Genomic DNA, 7832 nt, shown 5'->3' with positions numbered 1-7832 from the left:
GAGGGCAAGAGCCTCATTGACCCAACTCTGAGAGCCACACCCCACCTCCTGTCTCTGCTTCACTGAGACCACATTCTACACGGGTTCTGGGTGGGCACACTGGGGTGCCACACACCAATCTGTTTCTGACAGAGCGGCGGCATGAAGATTAATACAGAGCAGCAAGAGGACTCTAACAAGGACCGCTGTGTGCATCTTGGTGACATAAAGTAGAGCTCTAGAGACCATCCACAGCCTCCAGAGCCCAGTAGAGAAGAAAACCATGTGATGGCACTCCCAGTGCCATTTACCCACACTCTAACTGCTTCCCCCCCAATCCCCACATGATGAATTGCTACAAATGGTCCATTCTAGTGCAGAACTATCTGCCTCCAGTCAAGGATGCTAGGGGACAGCTCGGTGTGGTCACTCGGTGGCATTGTGAGGATGTTGCTCTGTTTCCCAACATCTCACATCAGAAGACAAGTTGGAGAGGGTCATTCATGCCACCCTCATTCCCATAACAGGCCCTGAGCAACAGACCCATTGCTCCCCTTGGACATTTGGAGTCACATTCTTGATCGTGTTTAACAAGTCAGAAGTGGGGACCCAGCTCTGTCACACGTCCTCACCTCACTGTCTGACCTTCACAGGCCAGTTTAACCCGATCTACTTTCAATTGCTTCCTGCTCCTCCCCACCCCCAGTATTTCCTGACATTTGACTTGATTTTTTTTCCCTCTCAGCTTGCTTTTATCCCAATTAGAATTTGAATGTTAGTAAATTGAGTTAAATTTTCTGAGGGCAGAGCTGGAGTGGATTGTTGCATGGCAAACATGGGGCAACAGAGGCATTAGCATTGGGTGGATCACTCAGGAAGGCTCACGGGGGCATGGCTCCCTGTCTGCCTCAGTCTCAGCTGCTAGTCTAAGTTCCATAGACTGCTCTGCATTTAGTTCTAGGGGTTCTGGAGAATGGAGTGCTGAGATCAAGGTGCCAGTACAGCCAGGAGTCGAAAGAACCCTGCTCTGAGCTGTTGTCTAGTTTCTGATTTCACCCTCGCTTGGTGAAAAGAGCCGGTGGTTCTCTGGTCTCTTCTCACAAGGCCACTAATCTCCTCCATCAGGGCTGCTCCCTTCAACCTAGTTACCATCCAAATACACTGCTCCAACACCCTCACTAGGGTTATGGTTGATGGTGTAACACCCACAGGCACTGCCCCAACACTCTCACTAGTGTTATGGTTGATGGTGTAACACCCACAGGCACTGCCCCAACACCCTCACTAGGGTGACTTTCCTCACTCTAATCTCATCTAGACCTATCCTTTATTTATTTATTTATTTATTTATTTATTTATTTATTTATTTATTTATTTTATTGGTTTTTTCAAGACAGGGTTTCTCTGTAGCTTTGGAGCCTGTCCTGGAACTTGCTCTTGTAGACCAGGCTGCCCTCGAAATCACAGAGATCTGCCTGCCTCTGCCTCCCTAGTGCTGGGATTAAAGGTGTGCACCACCACCGCCCAGTCCTATCCTAACTTGGGTTCTAATCCTAGGCAATCATTAGATAACACTGGGTATTATACTATGAACAGACCCTTAGAGTAGGAATCTAGAATTGAACCCTACCAGCTATATGACATCTGTAGCCGCTGTGGCTATCTTCATAGAGACAGCAGATAAGTGGAAAGGGGCATTCACCTCTGAAGATGAGGAAGCAGGATGGGCTGGAGGTACCCTTTAGCCTCTCCATTTATATGTTAAAGACATAAGTGCCAATGGGCTTCTGTTTGGAGGCAGAGACTCGGGAGAACACTGATGAAGTCTTGAGGAAGGGGTGTTAGTGGTGGGATCAGTGTATTATGAAAAGTAGGATCTTAATAACAGAAAAGTCCTTCACCAAGATGCAAACTGGCTCCCATCATGATCTTAGTGTAAATTCCCCCTGTCTGAGCCACCCAGTCTGTAGTAGTTTAGTCACATCAAAGTGACTAAGAGACAAGGTGTCTGAGGAGCAACTACAGAATTCATGGAGCTGAGTAGCTGCTGCTGAACACTATTGGTGCCTGGAAGGGAGAGACCCAGGCGCAGAATGAGTCGCCAGCTAAAGCCAGGTGTTGAAAACTGAAGGGTCCTATGTTAGGTCTAGAGCCTGCCACCCCTTCAGCGATGGACCAACCGTGCTCCAGTGGGTGTCCCCAGCTGGAGGGAGACATTGACAGCACGAAGTGGAGTCTTGGGGGAGGAAGAGACAGACACAGCTCTGGAGCCTCCTGTGTACCCCTTCCATTCCTTCTGCCTCTGACCCCAGCCCTGGCTACAAAAACCAAAGCCGCCTAGGTTCTGTCCAGCTGAGCAGCAGGAAGGGACAGAACCTCATCTGCATTTGCTTGCCACAGAGGACCTGGGCTCCGCAGAGTGCACACATGCCCCTTTCCTTCATCCCTACTTCCTGCTGCCAACGACAATCCGAACAGCAATGGCCAGTGAAGACCCACAAAACACAGATGGTCCTCATAGGGCTCTCTTACCAAGAGATCCTATAGCACAGCAATTTCAAATGGCAGAAGTTGGTTCACCTAACTGAGCATCTAGGTGGTCTGACTGTGGTAGGGCAAAGCCGGGAAGCATGTGCTTCCAAGTCCTTCTCTGCTTTCAGTGCCCCGTGTCAGGGCTTGCTCCCGTCTCTTTGTGTCTCCGTCAGAAGTCCCACAGTGGCTGTTGCTGCAAGGTGAGGAAATAGTAGTGGTTTTATTGACTGGATAATGGTGTCCCCAGAGCCAGATAGATCCAGCACAAAATTCTACCAGCCTTTAAAGAACTAATACCAATGTCACTCAAATTAGTCCGCAAAATAGAGAAGGAAGAAGCATTTCTAATTCTTTTTACAAAGCCATTAGAACCAAATAGTCATACACCCAAGCCAGATAAAGACCAACAACAACAAAATTCAATCTCCCTGATGAGAACATGTGCAAAAATTCTCTCAACAAAATGCTTGTCAATGCTCCTGGATAGTTTATGTCAACTTGACACGGGCTAGAGTCAACAGAAAGGAAGGAACCGCAATTGAGAAAATGCCTCCCCAGGGCTGAGCTGTAGGACTGTCTTCATTAGTGACTGATGGGGGAGGGCTCAGGCCACTGTGGTGGTACTATCCCTGGGCTGGTGGTCCTGGGTTCTATAAGAACGCAGCCTGATCAAGCCAGAGGAAGCAAGCCAGTAAACAGCATCCCTCCGTGGCTCCTGCCTCCAGGTTCTTGTCCCACTTGAGTTCCTGTTCTGACTCCTTCAATGATGAACTACAATATGGAAGTGTAAGCCAAACAAACCCTTTCCTCCCCAACTTGTTTCTGCTCTTGGGGTTCCATTGCAGCAATATTAACCCTAACACCAACTGTATTCAAGAAGACATCTAAAAGGTCATTCGCCATGATCAAGTTGGTTTCATTCTGAGGAGGCAGGGCTGGTTCAATGCATGTAAATGAATAAGCAATTCAACACAGAAATGGCCAGAAAGCATAGGATCATTTCAACTGCTACAGAAAAGGCCTTTGACAAAATCCAAAATCCCTTCACCATAAATAAAGACTACTTATCACAAGCTAAGAGCCACCATTTTGCTAAATGGAGATATTTGAATTCTAACACCAGTCTGATGTGCTGAGGACGGGATAGGACATGAGCAGCCCAGCCGGGAATTTCCCGGGAAGGATGCTGTTGTCTCTACAGCAGTTTCTAGCTGGTACCCGTGGTCCTGGCTCATGTCACTTCCTCTGCCTTTGAAGCCAGGAGCCTTGCTTCCTCAGCCCCACTTCCATGACCTCATTGCTATTCTGAGTGTGCCCCCACATCCTCTCTATTCTAAGAGTACTTGTAATTACACTAGGCCAGCCCAGTTAATAAGGGTGGTTGATATCTGTTTATTGTTTCATCTAATTCTGTTGTGTCTCTTTTGGAGACAGGGTCTCACTCTGTAGTCTAGACTGGCTTTGAACTCACAGCCATCTTCCTTGCCTCCACCTTCCAGGTTGGGAATACAGGCGTGAGCCATGGCACCTGACTCTGAGAATGTAGATTTACCATGGCATTGCTACCAAGTCATGGTTCCCTCATATTCTTGTCCACTGAGGGGTTTCTCAACTTCAGGCAAAAGAATACTCATCTGAAAAACAGAGATAGTGGGGGGTTATGCAAATTTCCCAAAGTCATGCATAACGTAGTGGCCATACTGGAAGTTCCAGAACCTGACTCTGGAACCCACTGATCCTGCACCACAAAGCCTCCATAATACAAAATGCCTACTGTGTGCCTAGCCAGAACTGTTTCAAAAGAAACCTTTAACTTTCAAGTTCACTACATCATGAGCTGAGGTCATCAGGGTCCGACTCTCTGCACTTTATAAGACTCATGTTGCTCCTGCTACGTCTGTGACCTAGCTCTGGGTCTGGGGGAGGTTGAATTGACAAGTTCTTCTCTTAAGCATCTTTACAGAGCAAGACTGAAGCAGAAATGAGAGGCACCAAACCATCCCTGGAACAGGACGCAAAAGAATTCTCACGCTTCCCTTGAGGGCAGTGAGTCGGGAAGATCTCTGAAAGAGGCCCTGTGGGGTGAGACGGAGCCTCCCAATGGCAGGTGTGGACACCAGCAGACAGCTGATGTAATCACTTCAGTGATGAACAGGTCAGCTGCACCGGGTCGATCCTGTGAATGTGGGTGAAAGCAAAATTGTTCCATCAGCAAAGGGGCTCCTACGCTGTGCCCGATCCTGCTCCCCCTGGCTGTGAGGAAGGTCTGCTGAAGGGGAAGTTTTGCCAGCCTGCTCTGAGCTCTCACGTGTTGGCACTCTTGCTGGCTTCAGCCCTTTAATACTCTCTGACACAGGTAAGACGTGACTCAACGTTTCTATCAACTCTTTGCCCCAAAGGCCAATTAATTTCTTTTTTAATGTTTTATTACATTAATGCATTCTTTCACGCATTCATCTGTATGTGCATGTGTGGAGGGGAGGAGCCTGTAGAGGTCAGAGGTTAACTTGCAGGAGTCTTTTCTCTCCTGGGCCCATGGGGATCCCAGGGATGAAACTCAGCTCCTCAGGCTTGGCAGCAAACACCTTTGGGTGCCGAACCATCTCAGCAACCCAAAGAATTTCCAAAGGCAAGAAATAAGGAGTGTTAGCGGCAGCACCTCGTCAGATTCCACCATCCTGAGTGCTAACGCCTGCTACCGCCGAGTCCACGTGCCGGATGCCCAGGTTCCACCATCCTGAGAGTTAACGCCTGCTACCGCCGAGTCCACTCTGCCAGATGCCCAGGTTCCACCATCCTGAGTGTTAACGCCTGCTGCACGCTGCCAGATGCACCTGCCGCAGTGAAGACTCCAAAGACGCCTTCTGCACTGAGGGCTCAGGACCCAGCTGAGAGCTTAGCCTTATTCAGTCATCTGGCACCAGGAAAACTTTAAGAGAAGATTAGACAGGTAAGTGGAACCGCCCCTACAGAAAAATGCCATTTTCTGCTAAGTTAGGGGGAAAGGGGAAGGGGGAGAGAGGAAGGGGGAGAGCGAACAATCCCTGGCTGCTCCCCAGAGAAACTCAGTGAAGTCAACAGCATCACGCTGTGTTTCCCAGGCAGGAAACTGAGGCCCCAGAAGACACCGTTTCTCCACCCCACTCAGTAGATAGTGAGGCCATGTTTTGACGAAGCCTTTTCAGGCTGCAGAAACCATGCTGCCTTCCCATGACAAAAGGAAAAAAAATAAATAAATAAGCACACGCGGAGTTTCTGGCCTTGCCTCCCACACCCTTCTCAAGTCACTACTTAATATTCAAATGTGCAAAATTTCCACACTGGGGAATCAAAAGTCCAAAGATTTTTCCCTAGAAGGCCTCTGAGCTTAATTTCTCACAAATGGCCCCAAGGATGGAAAAAGTCTCCCAAATTGAGACTGGCAGGAAAACCGGGGCCCATGTTGTCTGATTTTCTTCTCTCCTTTCTTGGCGCCACTATGCTCAGCTCACGCCAATGGAAAATTCCCAAGTGCCAAGCCGTTCTCAGATAATCTGCACGCAAAAAAAAAAAAAAAAAGGAAACGAAAACTCCTATTAAGAGAGCTCAAGAGTGGCGAAGGGGGCGCTCCAGCCAAAACATATCTTTTTTTTCCGATTCCTGACATCTTTTTCATGTGGATCACGAGGCTTGCATCTAATCTTGGCTGTGAGGACTTCAGCCTGTTGCTGGCTCTGGGGCTTGAGAGAACCCCAGGGCCAGAGGGCCTGAATTTGGACAGAGCTGGACCTGATAATGCCATGAAAGAGAGAGAGAAGAGTCCCCACAGACCACGAAGACAAAGCCTGTTATGTGGGGCTCATCAGACAGCAGTAAAGTGCTCACTGGGGGCACATGAGACCGACTTCAATCCCTGACAGCCATGTAAACGGCCAGGCAGGGCAGTCCACCCTTGTCACTCCCGTGGATCACAGTGTTGGGAGGGAGTGACCGGAGGATCCCTGGGATGCGCTGGCCTCTCAGCCTGGCCTAACTGGCAAGTTCTAGGTCCCAATGAGGAATCCTGGCTCTAAAAACCACAGGGAAGACCTGAAAAGATGGATCAGGGAGTAAGGTGCTTGCCGTGCAAGTTTAATGACCTGAGTTCAATCCCTGGAACCCATGTAAGAGGGGAAGGAGGGAACTAGCTCTCCAAAGTCTTCTTCGACCTCCATGCCTATTTCATAACACACAGAGAGACAGAGAGACAAGAGCTAGAGGTAGAGAAAGCGGTTATGTAATGTTCTATTTGTAGAACAAAAGTCCACGTCCCTCTCCTGTTGTCTCACATCAACGATTACATTAGAGTATCCACTCAGCCAGTTTATGAAGCCCCTATGTGCTAGACCTTACTTAAAACTGAGCATTCAAGCTGGGTGGTGGTGGCGCATACCTTTAATCTCACCCAGCACTCAGGAGGCAGAAGCAGGTGGATCTCTGTGAGTTCAAGGCCAGCCTGGTCTACAGAGCAAGTTCCAGTACAGCCAAGGGTATTACACAGAGAAACCCTATCTCAAAAAACCAAACCAAACCAAAGCCTGAGTATTCGCTGTGAAAGAAGCCTGCCAGAGGTTTGATGACCATCACCTTGACAACAAAGACAAGTGCTGGAAATAGCAGGAGTTCTCAGAAGCCAGATATGCCTGAGATGCTCACCATGTTTCAAGATCACCACCGCATGAGAGGGTACACAGCACAAGCCCCTGTGCCCCAAGGTAGAAGGCAGACAGGCAGACTTGAGTTCTGTGCGCACCGCCTATATGCTCAGGGGCCTTGTTGCTTCTCCGCTGCTGTAATAACCACTGTGACTGAAGTGTCTTCAGGAGGGCAAGGTTTGCTTCAGCTTACCCTTCCTCGGCACAGTCCATCAACGAGGGAACCAAAGCAGGAACCTAGAGATAGGAGCAGAAACGGAGACCACAAAGGAACCCCACTTATCGGCTTGCATTCTCATGGCTTGCTTAACCAGCTTTCTTATACCCTCCAGGACCACCTGCCCAGGGAGGGAGACACCCACAGTGGGCTGGGCACCCTTATATCAATAATCAATCAAGAAACTGCCTCTCAGGCACGCCTACAGGCCACTTAACGGGGAAAATTCTTCAACTGAAGTTACCTCCTCCCAAGTTGACTCTAGTTTGTATCAAGTTGCCAAAATCCTAACCAGCACACGTGATCCTTATAGAGCTCTCGCCAGGCTCAAGGGAAGACCTCCAGGCTGACCTCTGACCCTGCATCTGACTGAGTGAGACCAAGTAGAGGCTTGGCTCAGTACAATCTGGTCATCCTTTGTCTTTTCATTG

The sequence above is a fragment of the Alexandromys fortis genome, unplaced genomic scaffold (assembly GCF_014885135.2).
Source record: "Alexandromys fortis isolate MF-2015 unplaced genomic scaffold, M_Fortis_MF-2015_v1.1 scaffold_7, whole genome shotgun sequence".
Classification (NCBI taxonomy): Eukaryota; Metazoa; Chordata; class Mammalia; order Rodentia; family Cricetidae; genus Alexandromys; species Alexandromys fortis.
The sequence above is the reverse complement of the archived record's forward strand: the minus strand, read 5'-3'. Positions refer to the sequence as shown.